General features: G+C 44.1%; 1 protein-coding gene across 1 annotated transcript in view; it reads right to left on the bottom strand.

The window, feature by feature from the left end:
- Positions 1-19,415: 19,415 nt before the first annotated feature.
- Positions 19,416-20,056, bottom strand: part of MEIS1 (Meis homeobox 1) — a 130,094-nt gene continuing 129,453 nt past the window's right edge. Inside the window, exon 12 of the mRNA XM_012764950.3 lies at positions 19,416-20,056. This exon is cut by the window's right edge and continues 1,492 nt beyond it. The gene's annotated coding sequence lies outside the window, so the exon portion shown is untranslated.

Raw genomic sequence — 20,056 nt, 5'->3', positions numbered from 1 at the left:
AACTGGCATCTAGTGTTTGATTTAAAATGGGGGGAGAGAGAGAGAGAATAGATGAAACAAATGTACCAAAATGTTGATTATTGTAATTCTTTAAGTTGGATGATGAATACATGGGGATCTTTCATACCAATCTCTCAGTTTTTGTATGTGTTTAAAAACTTTCCAGAATAGAAAGGTTTTAAAAATTTAAACCTTTCTAAATTGATGCCCATGCTCCAATCCCAGTAATGACAATTCAACTCTTCCTCAATTCCTTACACACCCACACACACACTCTCTCTCTCTCTCCCTTTCCCCAGTTTTTCCACACTCCTAAGATTCGAGGCAAAGAATCTGGATGGTTTGGACCATTGTCCAATTATAATTTGAGTTCAAAAGCAGCATTTTATAGAAATTATTTGACATTTAATGAACATTTACCTATGTCCCAACACAGGAAGTAATAGTTACATGTGGGTTCTCTTAACACACTTTGTTAATACCTAGTGATGAGACTCATGTTTATTGTGCCTTTATTCAGACAAATATTGTACAGCATGGCTGGACTCAGAGACCCTAGGGGAAAGAACTTTTCTCACCACACATTGAGATGACACATTCCCTGACACATTGCAAGTAACTTGATAGTAAGTCAAGAGTTTTCGATCTAAGGTAACATTTACATCTTCAACTGGCTATTTAGAAAAAAGCTAAATTCTGGAAAATTATTAATAGTAGAAAATAAGCGCTACCTAATATGAAATTGAAAACAAATGTCAATATCAAGCTCCAGGAGACAGTTACTGAAATATGGCAGAACCAGGATTCCTTCTGGAAACCCTGATCAAATAAGAGATCCTTGTGTTTGCTGTGGTTTTCATCCCTGAAGGAATCCCAAGTTGCTACTTTATTTAGAATTGGAGAAAGCAATGTAAAAGCTAAACTAAATTAACTCATTTAGTGGCAATTACAATAATAACATTTAAATTTGCATAGTATGTTTTAAAAAGCATCATATGGACATTCATTATTTAATGTTATTTTCACAAACACCTGTAAAGTAGGATTAGAACATAGAAGTATCCCTATTTGACAGATGAACAAACTGATACTATGACTGGTTTCACCAGGGCTACACAATAAGAAAATGGGAATGCTGGGATTAGTTTGTAAAATTTCCCATTTCCAATCCTCTATACTATTTCCAAGAACAATGACCAGAAAAATTCACAGGAGGTAACCTTTTAATGAATATCCTTATATTCACAGAAGGTTCAGTACATTAATTGATACTGTTTTTAAAGCAGAATTTACAAGTCAGCATAGATTCAACAGCTACGAATAGGTTCACAAAACAGTATGAGGTCTGTTTTTGGTCTTCTGCAAAATTTTTAGTAGCATCTGCTATCAACATAGAAACATACAACTTAATGCCAGGAGATTGTCCTGTCAACATCATCGTGTGCCCAGAAGGATTTTAGAAAAGTATTTTTATTGTAATTAAAAGTGTCAGACATTAAAATCAATCTGAAATATTTTTAATACTACAGAGAATTAACCAGATAGAATGACTAGTCCAAATTCACAGTCATAAAGGGGATAACACCATCGAGTTAAGCTTTATGTTCACATATAGGTTTAATTCCTATTAAATATTATGAAAGCACCATCTATAGACTTCATAACCAAACTTCATTAAAAAATGCAGCATTGTCATTTGAAGTACAATGCATTTTTAAAATGACTCTCATAGAGCTTGTGCAGATATGGCGAATGAGAGACAGAAAAGTTCAGGAGCAGAAAAGGGATAATGAAGTCACCCATAATGGTAAGCACTAGGAAAGTGTTTGATACACATTTCATAAATAAAGTTGAGATAAATACAGGGTATTCTTAGTAGACATCTCCTAGTTTGGTTTTTATATTTCAAAAAATTGATTCATCCACTATTTCACAAGTTATTGAAGGATTCAAACTCTAAACCTCCCTGTATTCATTTGCTAGGGCTACCATTACCAAATGCCACAGACCAGGTGACTTAAACAACAGAAAGTATGTTCTCACAGTTCTGAGAGCTTGAAGTCTGAAATCAAGATGTTGGCAGGTGTGGTTTCTTCTGGGGCCTCTCTCCATGGCCGGCAGGTGGCTGCCTTCTCACTGTGTCCTCACCATCATCCTTCCCCCATGCTTCAGCACCCCTGACATCCCTTCTTGACCAAAATGTCCTTTTCTGGCCCAGCGCGGTGGCTCACGCCTGTAATCCTAGCACTCTGGGAGGCCGAGGTGGGCGGATAGCTCGAGGTCGGGAGTTCTAAACCAGCCTGAGCGAGACCCCATCCCTACTAAAAAAATAGAAAGAAATTAATTAACCAACTAAAAATATATATATGAGCATGGTGGCACATGCCTGTAGTCCCAGCTACTTGGTAGGCTGAGGCAGTAGGATCACTTGAGCCCAGGAGATTGAGGTTGCTGTGAGCTAGGCTGACGCCACAGCACTCATTCTAGCCTGGGCAACCAAGTGAGACTCTGTCTTATAAAGTCACCAGTCAGAGTGGTTTAGGGCCCACACATATGACCTCATTTAATTACCTTTTTAAAGACCCTATCTCCAAATACAGTCCCATGCTGAGGTACTAGGGGTAGGACTTCAACATATGAATTCTAAAGGGACACAATCCAGTCCATAGTACACCCATTGTCTAAAGCCTCAGCCAATTCAGGGAGAGTTCTGAGCCAAGTTGCATCAAATTTCAGGGGAGACTTGAGTACCTCCCCCAACCCACACTTAGTTTCAGATTTTCAGCAAACTCAGGTAGTCCAGACCGCCTTTGTGCCCTATATTCTGCCCATATAGAAAGTGTAGAGGTACTGGTTCATTCTAATCATAGGGCACAAATTAGAGAAAACATCTCTTAACCTATTTGGGAGCTATCCAGTTGTATCTGTTCAAAAACAAAAGCAAAATTCCAGATATTTACTTTAAGTTACTCACTGAAGCTCATTGCCCCATGTGCCCCATGGCCAGCTTGACAGCCACGTATTTACCTTTTTTTCTGTTTACATAATGAAGAATAAGTGAAATGACTATCAGATAAAAGAGTAAATAATTTAGTCAATGACATAGGCCAAGTATTCTCATGACATGCCTGGGGGTGAGTGTGTGAATATATGTGATGCTTATCCACAAGGCTCGCCCTGCTTCTGACCTCAAGACACTACTCAATGACCACGATCTCTACCCTTCCAGACAGAGGAGGTATTGTGAGTACGTGTCTGCTTGTCAGGAGCGCCTCAGGGTGTTGTGGAGTGTTGTAACTGTGCCGCCTGTCAACTGTGCAAACATGAAGAAAGAGTGATGCCGTACCCCACGGACAGCATGATCTTCCACCTAACAGGTGACTCCAATGGTGGCAGCCTTGCCACTGAGTTTCACACTATTTTCCTGTCCCCAGAATGACAACTTTGATATTTTGGAGTAAAAATTACTCCAAACACACATCTAGGTAAGTTAACACACCCTATCCTGGAAAAACAACCCAAAATGTTTAAGCGTTGCTGAAGAAAATTACCCAGCCATGCACAAAACGTTGACCCTTGATCTCCAAGTCCATCTAAGTCCTTGATGCTGGCCAGCAAGCTTTACCTTTCTGGTCAGCTCGTCCTTCCGTTTCCCATGGTGACTTTAACATTGAACATTAGCTTTCCCTTTCCTCTGCCCTTAGGGGTGACCAAGCTTCTCAGTCTGTCCAGGACTGAGGGGATTCCTGACATATGGGCCTTTTAGTGCTAAAACCTAGTTACCTTTCTACCTCCTCACTCACCATCAAATGACATCACTGCCCATACCTCAAAAAAAGAAAATGAAGGTTATCAAGTGTGAACTGCCTCCTGATCCTCCTCCACCATCCCCCTCTGGACATACATTCGTACCCACCACTTGCTTTCAACCATGGCGGCTCAGGTATCCCACTGCAGGAGCACAGCTGCCCTCCCCACCTAGACGATGCCCCATTATTTAACACCTCTTTCCTGCAATTTCAACATATCCTCCTCGTTCCCCTCATTATATAAATATGTTCAAGTCTTTCAATTCTTCAAAATGATATATCCTTGTTCCTCTTTATTGACAGCCTATTCCTTGCCCTTCTTTCACCATAAACTTCTGGAGATCCCAAAGGATCTCACCTACTCCAATGGCTCCTTCTAAGTTTTTATCACCAGCCCAGACCTCTCTGCTAACATGCAGACCCGTGTCTTCACCTCCCTAAATAAAGAGCGTCTCTATCTGGATAACCCACAACTACCTTAAACTCAAAATATCTAAGTTTCTCATCTTTCTTTCTAATCTGTCCCTTCTTCTAAAATTACCATCTCAGAAAATAGAACCACAATCTACCCAATTTTCCAAACCAGAAACCATGCCATGGCTCTCCACTTTATATCTCATCCCCCACATGTGTACTCCTGTTTCCTAAACATCTTCCCTTAGTCATCACTCCCACTTCCCATTATCCCCACCATTATCACACCAGTGTATTCACTGGTTTCTTAGCTCCTTAATTCTAATCTCATTCCTTTCAAATGTGAGGTCAAGAGTTGCGCTATTCCTATTACCTGGGCATAGACAAAACCTTTTATCTAGCCCTCTCAACACCAAAGTGACCACAAGAACGTCTGCTCTGGGTTAGTGAGAAATTTCTAATTTGTTCCTGAAAATCTATGTCCCACTGGCTTTGTGGCAATATTCAAATAACAATGAATATTGTTCAAAATAAGTGAATTGAAGGCAGTCCAGGAAGCTGACTGTGTTTTTTTTTTTTTTTTTTTTTTTTTTGCAGGAATGTCATTTGCTGGTGGGTAGCATTGCATTTGTATGGTGACCTGACTCAGTCTCTATTTTTGCAGTGTTAGCCCTGTAATCTGTATTACCCTGGCCTCTGGGAGTTAATGGTTGCTAACAAGTCATGCTGTTACAGAAGCCGCTGGTTATTTCATGACTTTCTCTATTAAAATTTTCAAATCATGTCCTACAATGACCCACACACACCTCTTTGCTCCAGCCACACTGGCAAACCTGCAACTTCCTAAGTAAGCCACTTTCTCTCCCAACTCAGTGTCCCTGTCTGGAACACTCTTGTCCTGTAATTTCAACATTCTCAAACCAGCACCTTCAGAAATTAACATGAAAGCTTTTAGTTTGGAAAAACAAAATAAGACCTCTGGAAGATTACAGCCACCAAGAAAGCTGTGCCACTCCTGGAACTGTTTGCTTTCAAAACCATTCCTTGCTCTTCCAGGTTACAGGACCCCAGAGTATGTCTCCCACTCTTCACGTCCATAACTCCAGTTCCCACTGGACATGCCTGCCAGGGTTACATCTTCCAATGAGTGATCTCACCTCCTGGAGTTTGATGACTCCTTGATGACTCCTAGAGTTTGATGACTCCTCTTTCCCTCCAGACTAGGGGTGGTAACAGCTTCCTGCTATTGCTTGCCTCTGGGTTGCCTGGCTACCACCCGGTTGACTTCCTAGTTGGCAGCCTCCCCTATACCCTAAGTAACCAGTTTCCTGCATTAAATTCCTTCCCTTGTATACATTGAGAGTAATTTCTGTTTTATTGATGGAACTGCAATATAAAAACATTTCTTGATCTCTACTCCTCACCTTAGCCCACTATAAAGGCCTTTGGGGGTTCCTTTCCTCCAACTTTTTGGTGTGATTTTTGTATTCCCACAGCACCTGTGTATACTGCTATAGATTGGTATTGTGGGTTTTTTTTTTTTTTTATCAGTTCTACCCCTCAATGAGCTCTTGAGGACAGAAAAAATGTTTTGTTAATCTTAGTATCTCCAGTGTCCTATTTACCGCTCAGTGTGCTCGCGATTCCAAAACATACATACACACAGAAATTGTTCAAGTTTTAAAAAGGATCCAATGCAATATGCTAGAAATACATGAGGATTTAAGACAAGATCCAGACTAGTATGACATAAAGTTTGAATGAGCACTAGCAAATTTGTGGACATTTTCAAGCAGGGAACTCTAACATCACTCTTTAGAATGTGGCATGCTGTTTTTCAGTCTATTCTATCACAATCTAGTCACTGGTGGAAAAGAGAGGCAATTTAATCAATAAAGTTATTAATTATCCTCAGCAAATTCTTTGGAACAATAAGGCACTGTCATTTTATCTTCTGGTGACTGAGCATAGAAAAATCAAAGCAAAGTGTCTCAGAATTCTAAGAGACACTTTGAACTTTGAGGACAGAATAATATTCCCTTACAAGTCAGGATTCCTCTAGAAAAATATCTAGAACTCTCTGAGACAGGGACTTCATTATTTTATTCAATATAATTTAGAGCAATTCTTTATCACATTCTACAGTGCAAAATGATTTGCAAAATAGAAATATATTAGTATCATTTAGAGATTAGGGAAAAGATCCATGGAAAATGAATTGCATGTGTTCTAGCAACAGAGTCAGGATTACTAACCAGGCTGCTGAAAGTCTGGTCACTGAGCTAGTGACCCCCATCCCCAAACCTGTCCACTAGTGGACCATTTTCAACTAGGGCATAGTTGTGGTACAACACTATTTTCCTATATGTACTGATTATTATGGACACCTTGAATTAGATGTACAAAACTTAACCATTAAACTTTGACATAAAGTAATCGTAACATCCTCTAATATAGCAATATTTTTACCACAAGGAAACCAGAAAACAGGCTTCTAATCCTCCCCTTAAGATTATATAGGGATGTGCAAAAAGAATTCATTTCTCCTTAATCATAACAGCATATTCATATTATAAAATTTGCCTAGAGTTAACTTCCTGCTCTGGTGTGAATCATGGTGCTAGCTGACTTGGCAAGGTATGGCCCATGTGTTGTGTGAAATAGTGCAGGTGCCAGTTGCAACAAAGTCACCATTGTCTTTCTGTAATGAAGTCAGTTTAAACAGCTAAGTGTCTGAAAGTGAATCCCAGTGTGCTCGGTGTCCAGAAGGTCAATTATCACAGGGTATTAGACAATTGGGATTGCATTACTATTAAGCAGGTTGCTTTAGTTTTTGTTTTTAATAATGCAATGCTAGTCTATTAGAATAAAGAGAACACATTTCAGCAAATATTGAATCAGACATTGTGACACAATGGCAGATCTAAAATGCCACAGTTTATATTGGTTCCATAAAACAACACTGACCAAGAATCATACAAAATATTTTATATTCAATTTCGAGAAAATCCCAGACTTTTGTTTTAGAGAAATTTTACTTGAAACAACTGGCTATGTCTTTTTTTTTTCCTATTTAATACATAGAACCATTGTATTCCAACCATTGTAATTATTGTTATAGCCCACTCCCAATTTTTGTGGTGAGAGGAGTGGACATTGAACCAGCACACTTTAATTTTTTCCAAGCAACTTCCATAAAATTTATTTTACTTCAAATAAGATTTTATAATATAAGCGTTTACTTGGATTTTCACATTTATATCTTGTTATTATTTGAAGATATTTCCTCTTAATATGAAAATTTTATTATTTTTGAAATTCTTCATTTGGCTAAACAACAGGCTTTTCTGAAAGCAAAGACCAGAGCTAAGAGCTAATACTGTCTTGATGGGAAAATTATATTAAATTATATTAAAAATTATATTAAAATAGTAAATCGTTACATATATAAACGTTTATTAAAGTGCCATATTTTGCTGAATTTTACAAAATAATTCATCACTTCTTTTTAAAGTCTTACTTTTTCCTTTAATGAATATTGTTTCATTTAGGGCAAACTTAATCATTTAAAAATGATAAACATGAGTTGAAATATTACAGAAATAATATTTGTTTGAATGACATATTTCAAAAGATCTTTAAAGTAGTCTCTTTATTTTAATATATGGGTGAATAAGTACATTTCTTTGTTGCAAAATCAGAGAAACTCGAGCACTTAGCATTTCTTGGCATTTATTTTGTTGTCTAGGCACCAAAAGTTGGTTTGAAAATGCTAAAATTACTTAAGGTTTTTAACTTTCCATATAGAATCCTAAAAGGACAGTGGATACATATTTTCCTGCCTGACACATTCAGATAAATCCAGCTGACTGATTAAAAAATTAACTTTTTAAAAGTTAACTTGATAGTTACAGATGTTTTAATTTTTGGAAGCCATCACATGCTCATTTTCCTTTCAGCATTAATTATCCATAATGACCTCCACTTACCACATGCTCAGGAAAAAAACTATATTTGTTTACATTTTCCAATGTGTTTTAAAATAAAAACAGTTTTCATTATTAACAATAATGAGAAGACTTTTTAATTATTAAAATCTTGGTATTTCTGAAGACTTGTCTCTGGCTATTTTAAATAGAAAGTTCCAACACTAATAAAACTGTTACATAAATTCCCCGCATAATAGCTTAATTACTTATAAACTCTGGAAACAATTAGTTTATCATCCTTTGAAGTGAGTAAGGCAACTTGCCAGGCTGAGAGCAGGCAGGCTTGTCACTTTTTCATGTAATGAGCTTAGTTTCTTTTTGTTATTTTAGATTATTTTGAAAAGGAAACTTGGTGGAATACACTTTAATGTTCAAAAGATTAAAAGTTGAATCATTCACTTCATAAATGGCCTCTGCAATAACACTTAATAAAGTACCGAAAGAAATATTGAAGGCTCAGAAGATTATAATTTATGTTCTTATGGAAATCATTGGAACAGATAATCTGGTTCAAAGATAAAGTTGTGCTTGAATGACACCAATATTGTAAAAGATTGACGAGGACTGTCCTCTCTTTCAGCCTCATAATATCATCCCTCATACAAACCACCAAATTACAGGAAAAGCCTCTTCTCTTCCCGCTCGCAGCTGCCCTTTGCTTTCTCGCCTTACCTTTTCCGTCCCTGCGCCCACAGCTTCTACTTCTTGCTGTCTTTAAGTCTCTATCAACCCCCCACCACACACACACACACACACACACACACACACGCACACACACACACACTCACACACACACACACACACACACACACACACACACACCCCTCTTTCTCCTTGCCCCACACCTCCGTCTCTCCCATTGCCCCTGCGCCTCTCTCTTTTTCATGGCAGTTCACTGTCAGGTGTGTTTTGTTTTTTGTTTTTCTCCGTCTGTCCAAACATAGATCAAAGGAAGTCCTGAATATAAGTGGTTATTGTGAAATTACAACACTATATGTCTGAATATTACCCAAAAAATGAGGAAGAAAAAAAAAAAAAGAACATCGGAAGAGGATGCTGGCTGCATCTTGGCAGGCTCTGGGTCTGCCTGAGTTGTCCCAGAGCGCAGGTGGGGAGAGAGCAGCTCCCGAGGCCGCCTCGTTAGCGGCCAACCGGGTGGCTGACACTGCAGCCGTAGCTTCAGGTGGCGCCTACACCTGGGGCCGCCTGCTCCCCTCAGACCTTGGCGGGCAAAGAGCAAAGTCATCTTTAATTCCGTCACCTGACTATAGGAGTGTTTACCTGGCTCCTAGGAAGATACACTGAGGTCCAAGAAAGGCGGGAAGGAAGGTCCCAAGAAGCTAGGAGGCTCCCCTTTGAATCTCCCCCGCTAGTGAGGGGCCTATACCAGATCAGGGTCAGCAAACTTTTGGACCATTTTGCGTATTTCGAAATGATATCAACATACTTCCTATGCTGCTCCCCCACTGGAGGTCATGATTACAACTCGCCCTTCCTTTTGTCGGCGGAATCCCTTTAAGCAAGTCACCCTGCTTTGGGGACGCGTTTTGCGTTGTGCGTGGCCCCCCATCCCTCCCCAGCCCAATACGTCAAGGAATAGGGAGTTGAGTCGCGGCGCGTTAATGTTTTTGTCAGGGGACGCTCTCTGCTCCCACAGAAAGGGAGGGAGCCCCCGAGGAGAGGGCGGCCGAGAGGGGGAAGGAATCACTGCGCAGCTCCTGCGGAAATTCATATTCCGTGTATGTTCCTCCCTCACCTGAAATAAATCCTGCAGGCCTACCCACACAGACCCAGCAGCACTTATTTATTTGCATGTCATGCTTATAATACGGTAGAAAGCAAGACGGATCTTCGAGGAGGGGAGGAGATGAGACTCACCTCTCAGACTCGCTCTCTTAAATAAAAAAGAATTGACCGGCTGGGCGCCTAAGAATTTATCTTGAGTTTGTGGTCATTATCTCTATTATATAGCCCCGGCAATAAATAAATCGGGTAGTTACTACCCAACAATAAAACTGTAGTGTATGGGACACCTTACTATTACTTTCTTAATAATCTGCCGTTTCTTTCACTTTAAATCTTCTCAGTCGTGTCTTCCCACTCGTCTACAAGGATCTATCTTCACCCCTTGAGGTACCAGACCGCTCGGATCATTTTTATATTTTGTGAACACAATAAGTTTTCCTGTCTAGACTTTCTGTTTTTCCTCCTATTTCTAGGCTGCCTAATCTGCTTCAAGACAAAGGGTCGGCCGGTATCAAATATCTTTTTTCCTCCTCTCCATTTTAACCGCTTTGTGCGTCCACGTTAATGAAGACCGCTCCCCTCGCGGCGGCCAGCCTTGGGGGCGCTGGGAGAGAGGGAGCGACACAGACCCCGGGTGACCCGGCGCAGGGAAGGTGGTCTGCGCCCTGGCCGCAGGCACACCCTTGGGTGCGCACCGAGTCCAAAGGCCGAGTTGGAGAGATTGCCTTGGGGAGTTCTACCTCCCACGGCCCTTACCCCAATTCTTGATTGTGCGTGTGCCCATGGGGGGAATTTTAGGGGGTCCCACCCCCTCCGACTCTCCCGGCGCGCCTTCCACCCGGCCACAGCGCGCCACCCGCGGACGCGAGCGCGAGCAGCCTGGACCCGCCTGAGAAGTCGGTTCTCACTCAAGTGCGGGCTCCCCTGCGTCTGCGGGCATCAAAACCCCTAGGAACGGGACTCGTGCGGGGGTCAGACGCGGAGGTGGTGGGGTGGGGGGATTCCTTTCAGATTCGGGACCGGCGGGTGGTCTAGAGAGCCTCTGATCGCACACCTGGGGCTCGCCTCCGGTGCGCAACTGTTAGCTGCGCGGCTGCAGTCCAGCCCCGACCTCCAGCCAGGCGGGAGGCGCAATCTGCTTGGGGCCGGAGCCCCGCCGAGCCCCAGGGGCCCTCAGCCCCGCAGGGAGAAGGAGCCCGGCCGACCTGCAGCCGGCGCTTCCCAAAACCTGCCCCACGCTCGCTTTCACGCCAGCGCGAAGAGTGACGCGGACCCGCAAGGCGGTCGGCAAAGGACCGTCTTATCCGCGGAGAGGGAGCGGTGGGGAGGGCGTGGGGGAGGTGCGGGGGGAGAAAGGGGCAAGGGGCCGTGGCTAGGCGGGGAAGGAAAACAAACAGACCTGCGTCGCTTCCCCTTTTGTCTTTACACTGTTTGTCTCCAGAAATCAACTTAACAGCAAGCCCCCACCTAGCTTGTTTTTGTTTGTTTGTGTGACATAGATCACAGATAGAACTCGGGACCAAACCCCCGAGTGAGAGAGAGAGAGAGAGAGAGAGAGAGAGAGTGTGTGTGTGTGTGTGTGTGTGTGTGTGCAGGAGAGAGAGGAGAGAAAGAAAGCCGTGGTGAGGATACTGATGATGAAGGGACGGTGAACTTCTCACCTTTCTTTAACTCAGTAAAAACAGGTTCTTTAAAAAAATCCACGCCGCCGCCCAGTGTTTGTGCGTGCGTGGGTGTGTATGTGTGTGTGTTTCTCTGTTAATTGTGTTTTGCTGGGATGATCTTTTCTGGCTCGAAAACAAGCGGCTGAGAAAATATTCACGTTTGGGACAGAAAACATTTTTTATTTATATCTTTGACATTTAAAAGAGCAGAATTAATCTGTCCTGTCTACATTAGCATTGAGAGAAAGTTTCAGAAATCTACCCAGGGGGAAAGAGAGAAAAAAAAAAAAAGAAAGAAAGAAAAAGAAAAAAAAGCGAAGAAAGGAAAAGAAAAGCTAGGCTTGGTTTTTCTTATTTCAGATCTGTAATCAATCATTGAAATAGGAGGCAGCAAAATTGTAAAGATTCGATAGATTAAAATGCAAATGAAAGGGTAGAAAAAGAAACATTAACATGGCGATCAAAGATTTAATAACCATAAATCAAGTTTTTTTCTGTTGCAGCTGCAGCTTGTGTGTGTGTTTATGTTTTAATCATGTTCGTTCCATAAATAAATAATTTCTGAAACGAGACTAATTTTTCATTATTTTAACCGTGGGCTATAACACTAAATATTAAAAATAGAAAATGTACATGATGCCAGATTCCCAACCAAATAAGAGAAAGACTTGCGTTGATTGGTTAAATTCAAGGGGTTTCAATTGTATGTTTTGAAAATCAGAGTATTATGCTAAAAAATTCTATCTTAACTGACAAAGCCCAAAGTTTTATTTTCCCTTTAATATTTTATGTTAACAACAAGATACTATTTATATTAAATATATGCATGGCTGCATCTCCATTTCAGTTGAGCATTTTCAAAAAATGAAAGTGCCAGAATATTTAAATAATAAAAAACATATATTATTTCTAAGAGCCTTGACAGAATTTCTGGCAAATGATACTTTTTAGAAGAATCTGCCTTCTAGAGAAAAATTAAGTAATGGTTCAACACAGTTAAAACTTTTTAAGCCTTATTATTAAAGTTCTTTTTCCAAGAAGGAATGTTTTAAGCCCTTTATTTTGTTATTCAATTTAAGGTTTTATGTCAAGGTGTCAAATTATCGGGGCGCTCTATTTAAGTACTCATTTTCTCAACTATGGCCAAAGATTTTCATTTAAATCTTTTTATATAAAACATTAAATTATATTGTTAATTTAGAAATTTTTAGAACTTTTAAAATAAAACACCTGGACTTAATCTTTTCTTTCCTTTGGGGGGTCGTCTTGTTAATATAAAGGGAATTTATTTTTAGAAAACTGGAAACTTTTCTTTTTTGGTAATACAGCCTTGCAATATTTAAAATAAACTTTTTGCTTAATTTTGCCTTTGGAGGAGTTATGCCCCCTAATTTACCAAAATGATGAATTGCAATTGTCTCAATGTCTTCTCTTTCCACAAATTAAAATGATAACCAAATCTGTAATATATGTTTCCTTTCTAAAACCTTTAAGTTAAATGTAAGCTAAGTTGATGTCCACTCCCCCCCATTCCCAGCCAAGCAATCACGTTTTCACTGTGACAGTCCAATAATGCATTTAGTTTAAAATTACACTTGGACCTTTTCTCCTTTGTATTTTTTCATTTACTTCAGTGCAACAAGATGACTTGATTTTCATGGGATTACATGAACTCCATTCAGTGTTACTGGGACATTTCTGCTCAACTAAATACTTGCCTTAATAGACAAATGAACTTCTTTTTATTTGCTGGAGTTTGTAGATGGTTTTAGATACAGAGTGTGCAACTGATTTAGTTATTGTTGTTGTGAGAATCGAACAGGCACAAAAGTCATTTATCTAAACCGGAGAGATATGACTCTGTAAAAGGGAGAAGCAAGGGCAGAATCATGGGGAATTATTTCAGTTTATAGCTCTTATTAATTAAAGAGGATGTGGTTTTATTCTGCTCTTTTTGTACGACCTTGTTAAAAGCTCCCAGCTACCTTTTATCCCCTCGTCCCCAATTTTTTCATTTATTAGGTTTCTTGTTGATGGGGGCTGCTTTTTCTATATTATATCACTGAGTCAGTGTACAGTGTAAAATCTCGTGCGCCTTCGTCTTCGGAGGATCGCACCCCTCCCAGAAAAAAGAAAAGGAAAAGAAAAGAATAAATGCTTTTCTCATTCAGTTTTAGCATCTTGAAATGCAAGACAGGTACTTGATTTAGCATTTAAGCAAAAGGTTACACAAACCGCGTTTTAGAAAGTGTTGGGATGTCCGACAGGGTCAGCCCTAGATCAGATCATTTTTTGAATGCAGACCCGAAGATAATGAGTACTTGTTGTATTAAAGGGGACAAACAGTACTTTGGCTTCCTCTGACCCCAGAATGCACGGCTCGGTTTCATTGATCATCCTCCTTTATGAGATAATGCAATTACAAACATCAATAAGGGGCTGCAAGGGGAATCATTATGCGGTGACAGTGATAAATGACGGTGCAGAAATAGCATGCTTTTTCCCCCCTAACAATCCAGGAGCCCAGGGGCTCCGGGGGCTGAACACAGTCGCCAAGGAAACAGATGACATCCCAAACGGCACCAAAGGAAAAAAAATGAACAGTCTTTCTTTGCCTTTCACTCTTTTCCGTCTTCCAAAGAGTTAGTTTTGGCTCTAGCAGCAGCTGCTACACAGGCATTTCGTTATTTCAGACATTAAAGACTGGAGCGGGCAGTGGGAGGCTCCTCCCCTTATATCCCCACCCCCACTAGATAACACACAAAGCTCGCTGTTCACAGTTTAGGACTACCTGAAAATGCAAGTCTCCAAAATCAGATTGGGGTGGGGTGGAGGGGTGTTGGGAACGTGGATTTACACAGCCATTGCGTTGTGTTTTCCCTGCTTTTGTCCGGTGGAAACTGAGTCTCCAGAACAAGCTGGCGCCTCGCGGGTCGGCCAGCAAGGGGACGGGTGCGCGTGGCTCGCCTCCATCTCCCCGCGGTGCCAGACGCTGCTCCGTGCCAAGGGGGGGATGGGGAGCAGGCGGCTGCTAGAGGTGTTTGCCGCTGTGCTGGGTTTCTTTAGCATGGAGTTATCAGTGGGCACAGCGATCTCCCCTAAGTCAAGACATCTGGTTCTTTAAAGCCCCAGGGTGCCCTCAGTAAGTGGGTTCAAGAGGGCCTCGCTGAGCGACCCCCCACCCACCCACGTCCAGAGAGGTGGGTGAGGTAGGTGGGCGCAAACAGGCGATGGGTTACCGGACTTCGGCGCGGAACTTGAGGTTGCTGGGGGCTGGGAGAGGGGCAGAACCTCGGGACACTCAGTGGAGAAGGGGCACTTGCCACTCTGGGGGAGGGGAGGAGAAAGAAAGTGCTGAGGTGCGAGGGAGGCCTAGGAAGAAAGGGAGGGGAGAAGGACAGCGAGCGAGCGCCATCCCACCCTTCCAGGAGGTCGCCAGCCGGGAGAAAGCAGAGACTGGGTTCCAGATCCCCGCCCGGCACGCCCCGGCGTGGAGCCTGGCGCAGCACTCCCTGCCACGCGCGGCCCCCACGCGGAGGAGCGGGCCGGGCGGGTGCGTGAAGCAGGTGACTTTATTCACTGCTTCCCCAGTCGACAAGGTCCCGGGACTCGTTTTCCGCCTGGAGATTAAGATCATTGCTCGCGTAATGAACTTAATGCTTTAGGGTAGAGGTGAGTGTGTCTGCGAGTGGGCAGGGGTAGAAATGACCGACGCGATCGATGGGAGACTGGCTTAAAACTAAATCCCTTTTCTCCAGGGCTTCACCGCCCGGGCTTCCCCGCAGTGGGCTGAGCGCGCCGGGAGGGCTGGCGGCAGCGCGCAGAGGGGCAACCCCGGGGCGCGCCCAGCCAGAACCTAGGCGGTAAAAATGCTTCGCCGCATCGCCCCACCGAGACCCCCAGGGTACCATTTTCAGGGCAAAAGGCTCTTTAAAGCTCAAACGTTGACGAACTGATTGCTCAATACGTTGTTTGTTTTTCCTTTCAGCTCCGCCTCGGGAGAGAAGGTTTCAGACGCGTTGGCGGGCAGATTAGGCCGAAAAGGGAACCCTCCCCCTCCTGCCATCAGCTGCCCAGCTCAGGCCCCCGACCCCCCACCCTCTCTCCTTCGCGGCTCTTTCCCTTGGTCCTGGGATTCCCAGCCTCCTGTAGACTGCGCCGCGGCCGCCCCAAGAGCTATGGGCTGCCAAACAGCCAATGGGTGCGGGGTGACATGGATGGGGGTGGGTGAGAAGGAGAAAAGCCCGGCCAGGCAGGGCGCCCCACTACCCAATTCCACGCCTCTCCAGCCGGCGTCCAAGCGCCTACCCGGGAGCTTTGCATCAAGTCGTGTTTTTACTGCCTTCACTAGGGCCGAGGGCCTGCCGGGATCCGAAAGGCAGGAGAAAGTTTGCAGAGCTTTTAAAGTGATCCAGAGGAGCTCCCGCCTAAGGCGTCGAGATGCTGCCCACGGCTCCCCCGCTGCGGTTCCAGACTCTGGCACTCGCCGCCCTCCTGGTGGGCCCCGCCCCGGTCCCGGGTGTCGTTGGCTCTCCGGTCCCCAAGCTCTTGGGAGTCACCGTGGGTCTCAGGGGTCCGAGCCCCCGATGTGGCAGAGCCCATCAGAAAGCCTCCAGTCCTCCACAAAGTACCTTGGGCCGTTCCGAGGGAAGGAGGCCCAGATCCCCCAGCTACGGCGAGTTGCCTCCCGCAACCTTCGGTGTAGACCCCTGGTCGCCTCATCATCAGAAACAGTCAACAGTCCCTCAGACTTGGCTTTCAGGTGGGGTTGGGGAGGGCATAGGAGGCTACTGCCCGAGTTCCAGCAGCCCCCCAGGTGCTCTGGGCTCGGGGCGAGGACCTGCCCGCCCACGCACGGAGCCTAGGCCGGGACCCCGCGCACCGCAGGACCCACGCGGGTAGCTGCGTCCAGACCAGAGCTCCGCGAAGCGGCCCGCGGGATTTCTCTCTCGGCACCGAGCCCGGCCCAGCCCCAGGACCGGAGCATGTCCCCTCCCGCTCCCAGCGGCAGACTTGGGGGGCGCTGCACACAGCAACCAACCGCGAGCGCAAAGTGGAGCGCAAAGTCTGCGCGCCGCGTGGGAGACGCGGGCGGGAGGGGCGGGCAGGGCTTGGCTTCTTTCTTTGTAGACTCTTTCGACTTCACTACCAAGTTTTCCTGGTAGGCGCCTCTGCCCCGGGGTCCGAGCTTCCCACCGCGCCTCCTTCCCCTCCCTTCCCCTCGCCCCCGCCGGCCGGACCCGCCGGAGCCTCCGCCGGGGCCTGGCCGCCCGCTCGGTGGCTGCGGCCGGGACCCAGCGCCCGGGCTGCCGCGCCGCCTCCCGGCCTCCCCCGGGCTCCGCGGGGCCGCCTCTCCCCGGGGCGACACTCGCCGGCCCGGCTCAGCGCAAGGAGACACCCGCTGCCTCCCGAGGAACTCCTAATACCATCCATACAGCTTTAATGCGTTTATAATTCGATAAGTGATTTCAATTTGAAATTGTTAGTAACTAATTTTATGGGTAATTTTTCCACATCAAATATTTAAGCATCAGATTAAGGGAGCCAGTTCCGACACAGGATAATAAGGGGGTTTCCCCCCACCCCGCGCGCCTCCGCCTCCCTCCGTTTCCTACCGAGTCGTTTTTCCAAATCCCCAAAAGATGGCAGTCGAAGCCGACTTTCCTCTTTTCCAGCGGCTCTGCGAAGGGAGGGGGAGAGAGGGGGGATAGGAGGAGGGGGATGGGAGCAGGCCGGTGGGGGGAGAGGGGGAGAAGGAGAGAGGGGGAGGCAAGGAAAAAGGGGAGGGAAAAGCTCCCTCCCCTAGACGTTGCATGGACTTTTCAAACTAATTCTTTCACACGTTTCTAATACAAGCAAGAAGCAGTGGTGGATTTCCTGGAAAAGTCCTGGCAGAGAAGAAAGCCAAAAAACGTGCCTTGTGGCCTCAGGGTAGGGGATGTGAGAAACTCAGCACATTCAAACTTAAACCCTCAATTCAGAACAGAAGGGGAAGAGGGAGACCCAGAGAGGAACCGTTTTTGTTTTTTTTTTTTAAATATTTCTTTGTATTTTAACATGACACATAAATACCAGACAACTAAGCAACTTGTTTCCTCGAGGACTGTACTCTGCAAATGACATAACGAGGGGACAGAGGTAGGGGTGTGGAAAGGGTGACGGCTGGGGGGACTGCAGGGGCGGAGGGGAGGCTGGGGCGAGCAGCGGATGAATTGCAGACCAGTTGCCAAAACTTTTTTTTTTTTTTTTCCTGCTGCTGCTGCTGCCGCGGCTGCCTTTGCGGCTGCCTTTGCTTTGAATGTGGGTAACTAGGAAACAGCAAGCCGTCTGAGAAGACGGAATTTCCAACGTGTAAAATGTTCTTAACGGAACCATTGAGCGAGTGCAATAAGGCGTGAGGGGGAACTAATCTTCCCATTTAAATGTTTGTGGCAATTTTATCTAAATGAATTTTAATGCTAAACGAGGGTAATTCCCCATTTGTAGCGCGTTTACTTCTCTTTCCTGTGCTTCTAAAGCAGTCGAACATCATGCAATGAACAATAACAATAAAAATACTGTCAAGGCATATTATTCATTTTGAATGTGTTATAATTACAGCTGATTAAATATGATAAGGGAAAGTATTTTTTAATTTTGGGGGAAAAAATACTTAAATTATACTCCAAGTAGTCCCAGTCAGTCCCCCCCCCCACCACCACCCCAGGAAAAAATAAAACTAAAAAGCAGGTACAATTGGGTGCCCTTGTTTAGAGGAGGGCGTTTTGTTTTTGCCTTTTAAAACACTCTCAGCACCTCTATTATTTCCCTCTTTCGGGTAAGTGTCCTCAATAACCCTGGAGCTGGCTCTGAAATTTATAAGAGGAAAAGCTAAAATAGCATTAAGGGGAGGGTGTCGAGGCAGGGGAAGAAAGGAACTGCGAAGAGCCAGGCCCTCCCGTCATCATCACTCCGAGAGGGGAACGCAAGGAAACAACAGTTTGTTTTTTATTTTTTCTAATTCCTGGACACTAATGATCTGAATTCTTCATAGTCACCATATTCCCTAACTATTCACTAGTACTCTTCTCCCTCCCCTAGCTTCTTTCTCTCTCTCCCCCCACTGCACCCCCCCATTATTTCCCTCCCCCACCGGCCTGAGCCTCCTCCAGAATAAAGGCTGAAAATACCCAGCTCCCCCGGGCATGTACTGGGGAGAAGGAGCAAGTGGACAGTTAATTTATAAAGTTTATCATTAATTTAAAAAGTAAATAAATGGTTATTAACTGCTAGTAACCACCTATGAAAAGAGAATGATTTCACTAATAGGAACTTCTACTTCTGTAGACGCAGAATTGCCTCTGGGTCAAAATGGGAAATTTAAACCATCCCCTCTGTGGGGGTGGGGGTGGGGTGGGGATGGGGCGGGGGTGGGGTGGGGTGGGGGCGGGGTGGGGTGGGGTGGGGGCGGGGTGGGGTGGGGTAGCGAGCGCTGGAGGAGCGAAGGCTTTGGTGGGCTGCTCCGCCTGGCTCTTTCTGCGCATCCACGTGTTCAGAAACAAGGCCCCATAAACAAAAGGTGAGAGTGCGCCTTGCTGCTCCTGCAGGTGAGTCAGTCAATCACACGTCACCTAGTAAAGCCAGCCCACAGCTGGTTTCTCTTTTCGTACAGAAAATAGAATTGCTCAGAGCGGGTTTATAGGGTGACTTGGGCCTGACTATCAGACTTGAGTTTAAGGCACTCTTCTCCCACCCATCCTTTGTTTACAAAGCAATCACTGCTCAAAGGCTTTATTTTTTAAAACGAATTTGCCTTAATTAAAATATTTGTATATTTTCCTTAGCTTTGGGAAGCACTTTTTATAGTAGCAATTTTATTTAAATAAAATTATAAGCTATTCCAGCTTAAACATGTTATTTTGTACCATTTAGCTGGCTGCCATGCAGAAATTCTGTACAGCTGTTCTGGAAAATTGGTTAATAACCAGTTTTATCCAATGAGAACATAGAGCATATTTATAAAAATTAGATTTTGAAGTCTGGTCTCTTCAACTCATGTGGTTAATTTCCTAATAAACACATACTGCTCATCCTAGGTAACATCCTTAGTAAAAGACTTAACTTTGTAGTTAGGTTTACCATTATGTGCAAGAATAATTTCACTGATACTAGATGAGTAATTCTGTTGGATGTTATTCTGAGTCTACAGTTGGTTTAGTGCCTTTAGGCCTCAAATTTGCTGATATTAGGAGTTCATTAAGTCAGCTTAAAGAAATCAGTGGTTATTATTAAATAATTTACTTTGTGGTTAAAATTTTCAAATATATACATGGTTCAGGGAGCTAAAATTAATTCTTATATTTACTGCATTAATCATTAAAAATTTGGGGGGCAGTAAACAAATTTTTCAAGCAGTGGAGTCAGCATGACAAAAATAATCTTGTTTTTATTTTAG

The sequence above is a fragment of the Microcebus murinus genome, chromosome 3 (genome assembly GCF_040939455.1).
Source record: "Microcebus murinus isolate Inina chromosome 3, M.murinus_Inina_mat1.0, whole genome shotgun sequence".
Lineage (NCBI taxonomy): Eukaryota > Metazoa > Chordata > Mammalia > Primates > Cheirogaleidae > Microcebus > Microcebus murinus.
Note: the sequence above shows the minus strand (reverse complement) of the source record. Positions and strands in the feature narration are given on the sequence as shown.